This window comes from Phoca vitulina, unplaced genomic scaffold (assembly GCF_004348235.1).
Source record: "Phoca vitulina isolate PV1807 unplaced genomic scaffold, GSC_HSeal_1.0 scaffold13, whole genome shotgun sequence".
NCBI lineage: Eukaryota > Metazoa > Chordata > Mammalia > Carnivora > Phocidae > Phoca > Phoca vitulina.
The window spans coordinates 41060230-41076467 of NW_022589716.1; the positions used below are offsets into that span (position 1 = coordinate 41060230).

At 48.3% G+C, this 16238-nt stretch overlaps 1 protein-coding gene across 1 annotated transcript in view; it reads left to right on the plus strand.

The window, feature by feature from the left end:
* HRH1 (histamine receptor H1) overlaps positions 1-16238 on the plus strand; it is a 73187-nt gene that overhangs the window by 29440 nt on the left and 27509 nt on the right. The gene's annotated exons all lie outside the window — the stretch shown is intronic.

Sequence of the window (16238 nt, forward strand, 5' to 3'; positions counted from 1 at the left end):
TTTGTCTGGGTTTTTTGTTTTTTTTTTTTGGTCTCTTTTTTCTTTGTTTTGTTTCTTAAATTCCACATATGAATGAAACTGTATGGTATTTGTCTTTCTCTGTCTGAGTCATTTCACTTAACATTATACTCTAGGTCCGTCCATTTTGTTGCAAATGACAAGATTTCATTCTTCTTTATGGCTGAGTGATATTCCTGAGTGTGTGTGTGTGTGCATTTGTGTGTGTGTGTGTGTGTGTGTGTCTCACATCTTCTTTATCTGTTCATCTATCAGTGGACACTTGGGTTGCTTCCCTATGTCGGCTATTGTAAATAATGCTGCAATAAACATAGGGGCGCATATATCCCTTCGAATTAGTGATTTCGTTTTCTTTGGGTAAATACCCAGTAGTGGAATTACTGGATTGTAAGGTAGTTCTATTTTCAATTTTTTGAGGAGCCTCTAGACTGTCTTCCAGAGTGGCTACACCAATTTGTATTCCCACCAACAGTGCATGAGGGTTCTTTTTTCACCATATCCTCGCCAACACTTGTTTCTCGTGTTTTTTATTTTAGCCATTCTGACAGTATGTCAGAGATGTAAAGTCATCCCTCATTGTGGTTTTGATTTGCATTTCTCTGATGATGAGTGGTATTGACATCTTTTCATGTGTCTCTTGGCCATCTGGATGTCTTCTTTGGATTATTTGGTTTTTTGGTATTGAGTTGAGTTGTGTAAGTTCTTTATATATTTTGGACATTAACCCCTTATCAGAAATATCATTTGTAAATGACTTCTCCCATCCAGTAGGTTGCTTTTTTGTCTTGTTGGTGGTTTCCTTCACTGTGTAGAAACTTTTTATTTTGGTGTAGTCCCTATAGTTTAATTTTGTACTCGATTTTCTTTAGTATCTTTTTTTCCTAACCCTGTGCACAAATATATTTATCATATATCTAAATAAATAAATAAAAGAACAGAACAATGCAAAAAATGCCTGGCACATAGGAGGTACTCAAAATAGCAGTTTCCTTCCCCCTCCCTGAACTTCAGTTTCCCCTTCTGCTAAACTGGAATGCTAAATTCCAGCACTGACATTCTCTCTGGGCCACTGTGAGGATCAAATGCAAGAGTCAAAAGAGGACATGCTTTGAAAGGGACCTAAAGGTCTAGTAATGTCAAGTATCAGTAGTAATAATGATGATATCACTGTTATTTAAGGTCATCATGGGTACCCCATATGTGGCACCACATAGGACCCAGCTTATCTGTCCTAGTGACTGAAGTTCTCCCTCGCTGGGCTTCAGTTTTTTCATCTGTAAAATAGGCCCATCCAGAGCTTGTGTTGGGTGATTCCTGACCCTGCGGGGCTGCAAGGCTTCCTGCTTGTTCTAGCAAGAGCTATTCTGTCTCCTCCCCTCCTCAGTTGACTGGAGGCCACCCCGGATTCTGCAGTTAGCTTTCCATTCACCCTCAAGGTCATACATTTCCAGACCTACCTTCTTCCCAGACCTCAGGGTAAGGGAAATAGAGGGGACCCAAAGGCTTGGAATAAACCAACCTCAGGTCATTACGGTGAGCCCTGCCTGCCACTGAGGACAAAGATTAAGGCAGCAACAGAATGACCTTAGTAAATCAAAAGTTTTTCATCTCCTATGACATAAACACAGGGAGCTCCTAAGAAACTGGAATAAGCTCATTTGGAAAGTCACCTGAAAATGTGTCCTTAAAGTGTTTTTAGGTGTCAGCATGTAGGTGCCAGGTCTCCACAGCTCCCCTCCCACCCAGTTCCCTTGTTTCCCCCGTCCCTGTTGTCTGTGCCTGGGCTGCTGGTGTAGGCAGTCCTCACAGCCCCTACTTGACCTATTCCTCTGCTTGGAAGTCAGGTTCATGGCTTAGTCATCTGCACATTCCCAGCCCTTCTGTCAGGCTGCACTCCACACATGTTGACTTTACAGGTGAGTAAAGGGATGCCCAGGGAAGAGTGGTGTGTTATCCAAAGTCACCCAGTGGCAGGTGGCAGAGCCAGGACCAGAACACACCTGTGAACCCAGAGGAGAACGGGGTGCTAGGTGATTCCTTCCTGTAGGAAAGAATCTTTCCTGAGCCCCCTTTTTCCATCCAGGCTAAGGGCGGGGTGGGGGGGGTCAGCAGCAGTTCTCTCGAGTAGATGTACTGACATCTTGTGACCCACAATAGTTTCTGTGAATGTTGGGCAAGAAGGAGGACTTTGCCAGGGTTTGGTAAGAAGGGAAAAGTGTGGCAGGAACATTCGTCTACCCTTGCCTTGTTTTGGGTCCATGGGCAAGCCATACTGCCTCCATGCATTGATTCCCATAACCATGATCCACCCACCCACCCCCAGGTGACCAAAGGGCCCAGAGGAAGGGCTCGAGAAGCACTGGGAAGCATTGTTGAGAGATGCAAATGTTTCATTTCCTTTTCCCAGGCAGTCCTGTCCCCTCTTCTCTTCTTCCTCTATCAAGTGTGAACTCACGGTCTGGACATGACCTGGGGTTTTCCCTTCAGTCAAAGGGCATTTGCAAACTTCCTCAAAACAACTGTTGTCTATAAAACTGAAATACCTGTGTCAATGATCCACTAGAGGGTGAGAACAGCAAACATCTGCTTAAAGTGAAAAAGAAGAGAGAGAAAACCGTTTTTGCTTGGAAATTATGATATCATCAGAGAAGCCTTCTTTTTGACCTGGGTCTTAATTTCTCTAATAAACCTGGCATGGTGTTGATCATCTCTAACATGCCTGGCATGGTGCTAAGCACTGTAGGAGAATCAAAAGTGAACAAAACTTGGCTCTGTATCACATAGAGTAATGCTCATCTAATAGAGCACGTGCTCCCTGCATTTCCCAGCCCCTTGCAGCCAATCAGGGCCAGTGACTGGTTCAAACTAGTTGAGTCCAAAGCACTTCCTTGGCACTGTCTTCCCCTGTGGTGTTAATAACAATATTTCAGACGATGAAGCCTCTTCATCCTGGTTCCCTGAGTGACCACATGGAGCAGCATCCCCTGCTGAGCTGCACTGGCCCCTTAGCTTGAGTGAGAAATTAACCTTGGCTTGGTTATACCTCTGAGATTTGGGTGTTGATGTGTTTCTGCAGCATAACCGCTCCTGTGCTGACTAATCCAGTCCCTATCTTACCTCAGTCATAACGGCTGTCATTTATTGAATGCCTTCTCTATGTCCGAGCATGTGCCTTGCTCGACTCCATTTAATCCTCCCAGCAGCCCTGTGAGAGAGCTCCTACCATCTCCATTTCCCCGATGAGGAAGCAGAAGCTGAGGGAGTCTTGCCCAGCCGGGGCCATGCAACTAGGAAGTTGCAGAGTCAGGGTTCTACCTCAGGTCCATCTGACTTTTAGGATAGTGTTTTCCTCTTAAACTAGTTTCAAGGTCAAGGGAGCTTAGACAAGAGAATCTATTGTGTGAGGTGAAGGTTGGAGACTAGGGAGGCAGGACAAAGGGGAAGTAAGTCTGTAATTCAGGATGAGAAAGAACATCCAGGCTCAAGATCCCAAATTAGAATGCTAATATTATGGAAAGACAAAAATGCAACTTTAAATATTACTTTGGTAATGACCACCCCTTGATATTGCCCGTAAAGAGGCCATTAACACCCAACACATAGCTGCCGTTTCCTCCCACCAGCAAGAAGAATCCCTAATGTAAGCTGTTGGCTGTTGCACAAATATGTTAACCCAGAAACCAGATTAAGTCCTAAGGCATTAGAACGGAAAGGAACCTCCTCTTATCCTTGTGGTTAAGAAGGGTGAAGCCCAGAGATGGGAAGTCCCCTATTTCAGATCACACAGTGCACTCTTGGTAGCTGTCCTCGCTGTGCCTCAAACATTTTGCCTGAGCGTTTGCAGAAGTGCACAGAAGAAAATGCATGTGTGCTCTGCCTTGCCTGACTATAAGACCCTACATGTTTCCTGAAGGCCGGAGTAGCATTGGACTTACCCACTTGTCTCTGTCCCTTCGCACATACATTGGCCAAAAACTAAGTACTTGCACACGAGTGATCTCTTCTGATCTTCACAGAAACCCTTTGAGCAAGCAGGGCAGATTTTTGTCTCCGTTGTACAGACGCCAGAAAGGTCTCAGTGAGGTGGAGTGTTTTGTCCAAGGTCGCATGGCATGTGGGTAACTGCAACCCGATTCTTTACTCTCAGATAAACCTGCTATCCTTCTGGATCCAGGGGACACCCTTAAGCTCATGTTGTAGACCAGCCCAGTGATTAAGGGCTTGGCTCTTCTTTCATAATCCAGCTAGTCAGTCCTCCTGTGACTCACTTTCTTTATCTGTAAAGTTAGGAGGATAATAGTAACTATCTAACTCAAGAAGCATTAAGTAAACAAACACATACAAAGCTCTTAGAATAGTGCTTGGGACATAGTTAGTGCTCCATGGGTATTAGCCAGGACTCTAACAAGATGCTTGGCATCAGTGGGTAGATAGTTTGGCAGTCCTCAAAGGACATTAGTGGTCCATGACATGTAACAATTTGTTGTTTTGCTGAGACAGAAGTTAACTACTCCCAGGGAATGATATGGTGATGATCATCTTACAAGACGCACACATTATTTTTTTGTGAAAAATGACCACTGAGGGAGTGAGAATAGTGTAAATCCAGGTAACTGGGGGAGACACAGGCAGGAAGCATGTGCCTCTAGAATGGCTGTGTGTAGGCAGAGAGCAGGAGCGTTTCTGGAGCAAAACAGGAGGTCTCTGGGAAACCCTTATGGATGTTGGTAGAAGGGTGTCATCCAGACGTCGTTTAGCCAGGGGCTGTGGAACACAGGGCCTGCCTTGCAAGTCCCAAGGAGGAATGTAAGTGCCCAGAGGACACAGAACAATGTATCAGTCTCCAGCTGTGGCTCCAGAAACCCACCTGGACGCCGAGTGAGCGTGACCAGATGAGACTGAAAGGCCCCTTCCCTGGTCCTCACTCAAGCCCCAAGGCTTACCACCCCAGTAGTGGAAAGAGAGCCAGCCATCCCACGCTGTCCCAAAGCCAAGCCCCAGGCTGCTCGCTCCAGGCCTCCTGAGGACAAGGCGGTGGGCCTGCTACGTGGCAGGAAGAGCTGGTCCTGAAATTTGTTGGGTTGTTACTGGGTTGTCCAAGCACAAATGTGAACAGATAACGTGGCATAAATTAGTGCATTGGGGTAAAACTGGCCGTGATTTGATGAGGTGTTTGTAGGAAGGACGCTTGTTCTCCCTAGAGATGAGAGAGAATGATATATTGTTCAGGGTGGGACGGTGCCATCAGAGAATCTGGGGCCTGGAGGCAAACAGACCTACATCCAGATCCCAACATTGGCTCTGTATCGTACTCTGCATTTGGGCAAGCGATCCCATTTCCCTAAGCCTCAGTTTTTTCAGCTGTAAGATAGGAATGCTGATTCCTACCCCTGCTTGTTGTAAGGGTTATCAATGCTCTAGGCACTTGCTCAGTGGCGACCATCACGCCAGGGCTCCTACTCTGTGCCCGATGCCTCCCCATACTTCGTCTCATTGTTCTGCGGATGTCACAACTTTTGGTACACCGATGCGCTATTATTTACTTAATAACTTTCTAAGTCAGCTCACTTTTTCATTTAAGCCTCATCCTGAGCAATCGTAGCCATGAAATTATGGGTTTGATATGCTTTTTTCTCCTAACATGCCTTAAAATATACGCATACCCATTAAAACAACAATTTTCTTTGTGTGAGACCGAAGAAAGAAGAAAAAGAAAAAAAGAGTCAGTGTGCTAAGCAGCATTGATAACGCACACCACACTTGGGGATGCCCAAATGTCCGAATTTAATCCCCAAGCCACCCTGTCAAGAGGAGAACTCTTTTTGAGATAAAGAGATGGATTTCCCACTCAACAGCATGCATCCAATCAGCACCTTCGAGGGGTCAGTTTGACATTCCTTCCAGACGTTTTCTTTTTAAGAGGAATCTTTCAGATCCTCAATCTTCTTCTTGCCAGTAACCAAAAAGAGCAAAACATTGCAGGGAGTGCTCCTTGGAACACACAAGGTTTCTGCAAGGTTGTTTTCCTTTTGAAAAGATTCATATTCATCTCAGTCCCTTGTAAATCAAACCCAAACCTCCAACGTGAGGAGGAAACATAAACAACTTTGAATGGAGCTGACTGGAGGTGCCAGGAGTAACCTTCAAAGCCAATTTGTGCTTCCAGCCAGACCACATTTAGTCATATCTGCCATATGATTCCTCGACAACCTCCTCCCCACTCCAGCGCACCTTCGCACTCCTGGGTTGACTAGAAATCCCCCCCCGCAACAGAGGGCATGGGGTGACCTCACTGGGCCCTGTTAGAGCTCAGGAATCTACAGGCATTCATCAGAACCAAGCAACTTTCACGATGGCATGGCTTCAATGATGGGGCATCTGGAGACTCCAATCCTGGGGTATTGCCACTTGCCTTCACAGTGCTGTCCCGCGTGTGAACGCCTCAGTTCAGGTGTGCTGCAGAATTCTCTAGAACTCTCTGGGCTGCAAGAGACAGAAGCCACCTCAACCAAAGAACTCCTCATAAGGATACAGAGGCATCCCAAGGAAATCAGGGCAGGACTGCAGAGGAGCCTCAGGAAGGGCCCAGTGTCACAGAGCTCCCCTCCCCCTCCCCTGCAAGCCCTCTCTGTCCCAGTTACGTCCTGTGTGTCTCATTCATGCCCTCTTCTGAGCAGATCATCTGTCCCTGCTTCCAACATTCTTGGGGCAGAAAGTGGCCATCCACAGTTGTAGAGTTTTATGCCACCCAGGGAGAGACTGAAATGCCCTCTCAGGCCCAGTTCCACACTCCCAGTGAAAGGGCTGTGCAGTCTGGCCCACCAGTCCATTTTCCTCCCTGTAACCAGGTTAGTGATCTTTTTTAAAAATATTTATTTATTTATTTTAGAGAGAGAGAGTGTGTGTGTAGGGGCAGAGGGAGAGTGAGAATATCAAGCAGACTTCCCCCTGAGCACATAGCTGGACTCAGGGCTCCATCCCAGGACCCTGGGATCATGACCTAAGTCAGACGCTTTATCAACTGAGCCTCCCAGGCACTGCATCTCAGTGATCTTTTCAAAATGTAATCTGGTTATAGTCCTCCTTATGTGTCTGTATTATGACTTTTGGATTTTTATTTGTCTACCTCCATTTAACTGCTCACTCCATCAGGATCGGGATAGGTCCGTTTATTCTCCTACTGAGCCAGTGCTCCTCAATAACAGCGGTGTTCATGCTGGAGCCTTTAACTGTGTCATCCCTCAGAGCCTTTCAGAGCAGCCAAGTTTCAAAGCCATATAAAATATTTGAGCTGCTGCCCTTTGGGAAACCATGCATGATGCTGTCATAGGAAATTATATTCCAGATCATAAGAAGCCATTCGGCTACTCGAATTGTGGTCCATAGACCAGCAACAACAGCGTCGCCTGGGAGCTTGTTAAAAATGCAGAATCTCAGGCCCAACCCCAGCCCTACTCAGTAGGAATCTGTATTTTAACAAGTAGATTCATGTGCACATTGAAGTTTGAGGAGCGCTGGGTTAGAACATCCTTTTCTGTGTTCCTATAACCTCCCTTGATTTCTTTCCATTATAAGTGCTTCTTTAGTGTTGGACATCTTTTCTAGCCTGTGAGCCTCGTGAGGGCGGGGACCCTGGCTGCTTTCCTCAGCTCTTTAACTTTGGTGCCTGGGACATCGCCCAGCATAGATAGACAAGGATGGGTTTTTTCCCCTCCTGAAATTATCGCCCAGAAAAGGGCCCATCCAACATCTTTCATATTATAGAATGCTCTATAAATTACTTTGTTTTGAGCAAAAGGTACTGTCTGGGAAAGGCACATTAATGTGAAAATGACGTCAAAGCTAGCTAGTTTGGATGTTTGCAGAGGTCACTCAACGGAGTCAATGAGCAATGGGTAAAGAAATGCAACCCAATTTAGTCATCATTTCTGGAAAGTATGACTTCACAATTGTAATTGCTAGACAGCACCGTACATGCCTTTTGAAGATCATCTTTAAATATATTACAGTGTGTGGTAATGTTGTAGGGTCATGACATACAACCACAGAATCGTTTTAAAAAAAAACAAAAAACAAAAAACAGTTCATCCAAGACTTCCCTCCCGGCTGCACACTGTGGATGATGCTACCTCATTCGCCTTCAGGAGCTGAGGAGGAAAGACCACATCTGGCAGGTCGTGGGAAGGTCCCTGCCCTGCCTTTTGCCGGCTGGTCATGGCAGGTGATCCATTTTACTTCCTCACCTGGGAAATGGGGATACTGCTCTCCAGCTCTGCTTGTCGTTCGGCGTCATGTATTCCACTAACTAGCGGAGGGCTGGGTTATCCAGCTCTCTGCGGGGCCCTCACCTCCCTCAATGCCCTCAGTCACGTGCCCCCTGCACCCCCTGTGGCCTCCGCTCTGTGTAGCACAGGGGATGAGGCGACCCTGGCTCAGCCTTCCACAGATCTGTGAGGTCATAAGGGCTGCGGTGGGTCCTGCGTGCCCTCACGTTTTCTGTTCTTGCACACCTGTCCACATGCTTGCTCGTTGCCCTGCCCTACAAAGTCCCACCCAAATCTGCTTCTGTTCTACCCTCCCCACACTTTCCAATTCTCCATGCTCCAAACATTCACTCTCTCTGATCTAATTTCCATTCCTCAGGGCCCTGTTGCCAGGATTTTTAAGAAGGAACTAAATGCCAAGAGCATATGAATGACTGAGAGACCCATCTCTTAGTATTATAATAACTGTTGCAGTGGATTGGACATCTGGTTTTGCCTGACTTCTGGGTTGGATGTGCGGCTGGATGGTGGTGCCATTCTCTGGGATGGAGAAGAGAGAGTGGGGACTTCCTGTTGAAATGTCTGACTGAGCTGACGAGGGAGACCCCCATCCCTGGGCCCACCCCTTACAGCCTTAAGGCCCAAGGCAAGAAAGAGTACAAATAGTCGGTGGGGGGGGGCTTCAGCCATGGGTTTTGTGGGGGAAGATGGGAGTGAAGGCTGTTTGGACCCACATTATAAGGGATCTTTATGGAATTCATCCTGGAGGAGATGGGGAGCCAGTGAAGAGTCAGGACTGGTGGCATGATCTGATTGGCATCTTAGGAAAATCCCTCCAAGAGCAACAGAGAAGGGATCAGGGAGGGCAAGAATGGAGGCAGACAGACCAGTTAGGAGAGAGTCAGAGTATTCCTGCTGGGAGACGTGGGCCACCTGAACAGAGGCAGTGACATGAAAACAATAGGTGAGGGTTGATGTGTAAGAAATTTCCAAGGCAGAAATGGGGTGTCAAGGAAAGAGAATTACTGAAGGTGACTTCCTGCTTTCCAGGCATGTGGCTGATAAGGTCGGGGGGAACCAGTCACTGATGTAGGTGCCCCAGAAGGAGGTTTGGAAACGCCAAGTTTGAGGTGCACCTCCAAGAGGAGTTGTCCAGGAAGTATTTAGAGATACTGGCGGGGCTTGGCAGGTCTGGGCAGATTTAGGATCCAAAGTTAAGGCAGGGATACAGAAGTCTAGAGCTGCTGTCCAGATGAGAGACAATGGGGGCCCAGCCCAGAAATGGTGGCAAAATGACCCAGAGAAGTAGATGGAATTGAGAAGCATTTAGGAGGCAGAATGGGCAGCACTTAGAGATGGTTGGAATACAAGAGGTGAGCTGGAGGGGAAAGTCATGGGTGGTTCCCAGTTTTCTAGGCACAGCATCTGAGAGGAGAGCAATGCCATCCATGGAACAAGATGTAGTTTGGGGGAAAGATGATGACTTAGTTTGGGTTCTCCTCAAAGCAGAGCTTGAGGCAAGGATTTGGGTAAGCACTTTGTTAGGGAGGTATTCCAGGTAGGAGTGGGAAATGAGCCAGGGCAAGGAAGAATGTTGACGCAAGGTGTGTTGGTGCACGGATCACTGCTGTAGGCAGTGCCTCAGCCTGCCTGGGAACCAGGGACAGACTCTGGGTCATGCCTGAGTGTGGTCCCCTGAAGCTGGTTGCGTGTCGCTCCTGGGGTGCTAACTCTCCAGCACTTCCATCCTACTCCTCATTGGGGGTGGAGAGAGAACTTTCTCTGGTGGTGTAGACAGCTGTCTCAGAGTAGACCAAAGATGTATGGGTGGGGCACCAGAAGCGTTTGCTACAGGTGATGAGACAGCTCAAATGGGTTGAGTCTCAGGCATCTGAGACTTCAGCTGGAGATGTCCCCAAACTGAAGATGGTGACAGTGCAGTAGCCATCAAGGATTCCTGACACTGTGCCCTGGAAGGGTGGGGGTCTTCATATGTGTTTATTTTATCTTTTGTTTTTTGGGGTTTTTTAAAGATTTTATTTATTTATTTTTGTGAGAGAGGGCAGGAGAGAGAGTGTAAGTGCGGGCATAAAAGTGGGGGGGAGGGGCAGAGGGAGAAGCAGATTTCCCTCTGAGCAGGGAGCCCAATGTGGGATTCGATCCCAGGACCCTGGGATCATGACCTGAGCCAAAATCAGATGCTTAACCGACTGAGCCACCCAGGCGACCCCATGTGTGTTTGGAGCCCTCGAGTATCAGTGGTCTTGGGGACCCAGCTGATGAGCTCCTCTCCCGTCCCCCCACCCCCGGAGCTGGCTGCAAGGCCAGTATTTAGGGCTCAGTCCACCTCTCACAGAACAGTAATCAGCTGCTTGAACAGTCCTCCCTCCCTGTCTGTGTATCGAGAGTGCCACTTGTCAACGGTTCCAAGAAGCGGGGCTCGTTAAGCAAAGAAGAAGCTGGGGACCTGGAGAAGACAGGCTAGACAAACTAAGGACAGACCAGAGACTGAAAAACAAGAGAGCTGGGGTGGGGTGGGGAGTGCCACCGCCATCACATCAGCTAAGTGAGTGAGAGGAGAGAGAGTGGAATGAGCGCTGGCCAAGGAGTTGATGCCGCGTGCCTCGTCCCCACAGTACCCTCTTAACCACAGAAGGCAGGCAGGCGTTGAATGTGTTCGTGTTCGTGTTTCTTGACCTTTGCAGTGGGATGATGTGCTTCGCCCACCACTATCCAGTAGAAATAGGATCCCAGCCACAAACGTAATTGTAAATATCCTAATAGCCACATTTTAAAAAGTAAAAAGAGACAGGTACAATTCACTTCAATAGCATATTTTATCTAATCCAATATATCCAAAATACTACCATTTCAACGTGTAACCATTGTAAACAATTATGAAGATAATGATCAGATATTTTACATTGGGGGGTGTGGAGCTAAGTCTTCAAACCTGTGTGTATTTTATACTTAGAACCCATCTCAATTCAGACCCACCACATTCAAGGGCTTACTGGTCACACGAGGCTGTGGCCACTTTTTGGGTGGCCCAAGTCCAGCCTGTCTGCCTTAGAGAACTAGGGGGAGGAGCCAGTTGGGCCCCACCCATCTCTCTCGGTGCACCTCTTCATTGTAGGGTCCAATCCTCACAACATGATAATTATGATAATTGAGAATTTACATTGTGGTGAGAGGTTTATGGACTTGACCTTATTTGAGCCACACACCCTGTTAGACATGTATTATTAACCCTGTATTATTTATGGATGAAACAGTTCAGGCACTGAAAGGTCAAGCAGTTTGCCCGTGGTCATATTCCCCATTAGTACTGACCTCAGGATTGGAAAGTAAATCTCTTTGACTCAGAGGTCTTGCACTTATGCATGAAGCATGCTGCCAGTCCCAAGAGTCATTTCTCTCTCTCATTCACCTCAGGGCCTTTGCATGCACTGTTCCTGCTGCCTGCAATTTCCCTGCCTGGCTAACTCCCAGTAAGGAAGACACACATGGAGAGGGATGGTTCTTCCTCAGGATGTTGTCTTGTCTGGGTGTGACCTCTAAGCCTGTGGCAGCCATCTTGAGACCAGGAGGTGATCAGGTTTGAGGATATTCCTGACAGACATTAAGGATGTAGGGTATGTGTTATGGTGAGCGCTGTGAATTTTGTAAGACTGTTGAATCACAGACCTGTACCTCTGAAACAAATAATACATTATATGTTAAAAATAAAAAAAGAAGAAGAAGAAGATAGCAGGAAGGGAAGAATAAAGGGGGGGAATCGGAGGGGGAGACGAACCATGAGAGACTATGGACTCTGCAAAACAAACTGAGGGCTCTAGAGGGGAGGGGGGTGGGGGGATGGGTTAGCCTGGTGATGGGTGTTAAAGAGGGCACATACTGCGTGGACCACTGGGTGTTATATGCCAACAATGAATCATGGAACACTACATCAAAAACTAATGATGTAATGTATGGTGATTAACATAACATAATAAAAAAAAAAAGAAAAAAAAAAAGGATGGCCAAGCCAAAAGATGGACAGGACTGAAGTCCTTGATGATGTCCTTGAGATGTTGAATTCAACCCTGGAGCTGCCCTAACTCAGGACTTCTTGTTAGGGTGAGAATATATTTCCTTATTACATAAGCCAAGTGAGTTGGGGTTTTCTGTTACTTTTAGCCTAAATCATCCTAACGATTACACTGTACCATGGAGAGATAGTACAGTCTGGGACCGAGTGGGGAATAGAGCAGAGGCGTGGGCTCTGTCTCCAGCATTGGGGGGTCTGGGGTATCTTTTGTGCACAGATTGGATACCACTTCCGCACAAAGCCTTCCCAAAGTGCCACCTGCGCCCTGCCCCCCCCCCCCAGCCTCCCAGGAAGTCATTCCTCCTTCCTCTGGACTCTTCTATCTGTGTATCTTGATAATCCATGTGTGCATCTTCTCTCCCGGTTGCTGGTGAGCTCCCCAAGAGGAGGGCCTGTGTGTCGGTCATTTCTATATCCCCCCAGTTATACCCTGCACATAGTAGGTGCTTAAAAATGATTGGGGAATCAATTAATATTAATTAACTAGTTCATTAATATTAATATCTCTACTTCCTATCATAAGAGAGAAGGCGTTTCCCCTAAGCATTCCAACTGGCTGACAGATGAGTAAGTCATTTTCCTGCTCTGGGGCTCAGCTTTTCCACCTGTAAAATGCGAAGGTTGGATTAAATCTCCAACTCAAAAAAACTCCATGACTTGATAGTATTTTATATTAAGGGTCTGCTCTGTGCAGGGCTGTGCATTACAGGAAAGAATCTGACACATTCCCTTCCGTGGAGACACTCAGGGTCTAGGGTGGAGGTTCTTTACCTTTGCGGGGGAATAGATCCCTTCGATGGTCTCTCCCCAGAAAGGCACTCCTGCCCTCTTTACATCTGTGGGCAGTTTTAGGGAATCCATTGAGCTAGACAAAAACATCCAACCTCCCCCCCCACCCCGCCCCCCGTGCCCCGTGCCTTCCAGCCCTGTCCGGAGCTGGAGCTAGGGGGCACAGAGGAATAGTGTGTTTCTCAGAAGAGCCTTCAGTGCAGAAGGGGAGGCAGATGTGCCAATAAACCACTGGCCTCCAGTCCGAGAGGCACTGCAACAGGCAGGCTCTGGTGACAGCAGAACTGCTGGGGAAGGCAGGGAAAACCCTGCTGCCTGTGTAAGGGATCGCCAGGTTCTCCCATGAGGAAGACCTCTTGGCGGCCAAGCAGAGGGAACGTGCACCTGCCCCCGGGCTGTGAAAGGGCACCGGGTTTAATGGATGCTGAGTAACTGTGCAGCTGGATCAAAGCAGAGATGAACCCGGAGAGATGGTGGAGGGTGGCGGAAGGGACAGAGAATGGCGAGTGGGAGAGGAGCCAAGGGGAAGTGGCCGAGTACTGGATACTTTGGGGCGTGCCGTAAGAGTGGGGATCAGAACAGGAAATCTCTGTAAAGGCTCATGAGGACATAAGGTCAGATGTGGGCCTTCCAAGAAACAGGCTGAAAAGTCAACACAGCCTCAGACTCTGTAGGACGAGCGCTATCTGTAAGTTCAAGGTGTTACCAAGGCTGTCACTGCCCCCTGAGAGGGAGCCTTCTGGGCAGAAAGCTGTCCTCACCAGGCTGGAGTGATGTGCTTGCTGAGCTGCCAACAGGAAGCAGGTCGAGCTTGGAAAAATAAAAGCAGAGAGCTTTTTCCTTTGTGTGGTCCCATGCAGTCTTAACTCTGGCCCTTGTACCCGGCCTCCAGAGGCGGTTGTTAACATTTTGGGAAGCTAAAGGAAATCATTTTCCTGCAGCCCAGGCCCCGCGGGCCTTCCTTTTTGCTGGAGTTGCTTGGCAAGGTGTCTCCGCACGGCTCCCCTCACACTGGGCAGCACCAGGCCGATAAAACAGAATACCTTTGAGTAATTCAAAGCTGGGAGAGTGTACTTTCCCTTAATTCATGTAGTTTTGTGGTAGATGAAATTATTTCATGGTGGGACGATCTAAAGGAGCCTTTGGGAACAAATTAATTGGATCATTTCTAAGGTTCCTTCCAGATTGTCCATCCTGATCCTGTGTGGTGTCCGCCTCCAGGCTCCCTCTACGTTCTGCCGTCCCTTAGCCAGCTGCTCTTTGAGCTACACCGCTACGCCTGACTCTTCCTTAATCAGAACGAATGGGGGCATGGAGTGATGGTCCAAGGGGACCTATTGTGTACCAAAAATTGTTTAATCATTTCACAACACCGTGACGTGAGGGTGGGGTATGATTCCCATTTGACAGATGAATTCAGTGTGGCTCAGGGAGCTGTGCACATTAAACAAACATGAAGGAAGGACCTGTGTGATAAACCCTAAGCCAGGAGCTGGAGAAACAGCAGAGGACACGATGGAAGTTTTTCCCACACTCACGGAGCTTATTGTCTAGCAGAGGAGAGAGGGGCCCTAGTGAAATAATCCCACAGATAAAGGGTGTTAGGAGAGTGTAGTAGGGGCTAGGGAAGGCTTCCTGGAGGAGGTGACACTTGAGTGCAGATTGGAAGCATGAGTATTAAAGCAGAGAGTCAGGGGCCAGGTGATCCAAGCAGAGGGAAGAGCACTTGCAAAGCCCTTGAGGCAGGAAAGAGCTTAGAGCTTTCCAAGGACTCGGAGGAGTGTGTGGCTAGAGCATGGAGGGGATGATGTAAGATCATACTCACTGAATCAGGAAGGGGTAGGCGGGGATCGGCTCCACATGACCTCCTGAGTCCGCAGCATAGAAAGAGAGGGCATGAGAAAGAGAACAAACTAGATACTAGGTTCTGGGCCAGGTGTTGTCATACATGTGATCTCATTTGATCCCAGAAGCCACCCAGTGGCAAATGTTTTCACTGTCCCATTTTTTGCAGGAGAAAACTGAGGCTCAAAGAGAGCAGACCGCTGCAGTCCCACAGCTGGTCAGAGGTGGAGCCCAGTTTCCTGCCACATCCAAAGCCCAGGCCATCCTCAGCTTCTCATCTCAGGGGCCTGGACACCCCGACTACCATCTCCCCACCACCCCTGCCTCGACCCTCCTCTTCCAGGTGCGAGATTTCCTGCGGGGCAAGCCCAGCCCGGCTCTCCTCGGCACCATGTTTTTGGCTTCCGGCCTTCCTCTGTGGCACCCTTGCTTGGGAATCAGAGAGGATGAAACTTGGGGTCTGGTAATTGTATTCCATTAAGCCTAATTAAGATGCAAATTTGTACAGTTAATGAAGAAGGCAATTTGGAGGCAATTTCGCTGGTGACACAGGACTCTCATCGGTGCCTCTCTTCCCAGGAGGTAGGGCTGAGGATGTGGGAAATGTATGCGCTGCCGCCCCCCAAGCTGTATCTGGCCGCTCTCCAGGGATAAATTCTTCCTGCTGGAGAAGCACAACCCACCCCAGGTAGAACACACTGTGCAGAAACTGCTCAGATCACATAATCCCTGACGTGGGGATCCCCTGGTTCTGGGGCCCTGGACCCCCACCCATGGGCTTTGCCCTGCCCAGGTCCCTCGATGTGGGGCTGGAGGGTCTGAGCAGTTTTCTGGAACCAGACTGCCTGGCTTCAAATCCTGGCTCCACCTTCACCATCTGGGTCTTTGGGCAAGTTTCTTAACCCGTCTGGGCCTCAGTTTCCTCCTCTGTGAAAGGGGACACAAAGAGCATCCCCCGTTAAGGTTGCTGTGAAGACAAAATGAGGCATGGAAAGCACTTAGCACTTAGCAAGCCCCTGGCGCATGAATGTGGGACATTTTCAGTAGCTCGGCCACTTCCCCACTCTCCCCAAACCCTAGGCTCACAAACTTCTCTCTGCTGCTGCCAGAGGTCGGCTGTCTTGGAGTCAGACTTTACTCGGGTCCTGGATGCCCTGTCCCTGTGGTCCACCTGGCTGGAAGCGGGGGTACACCCAGCAGCTGACCGCTGACACTTGTTGGTTGGCTGTTTT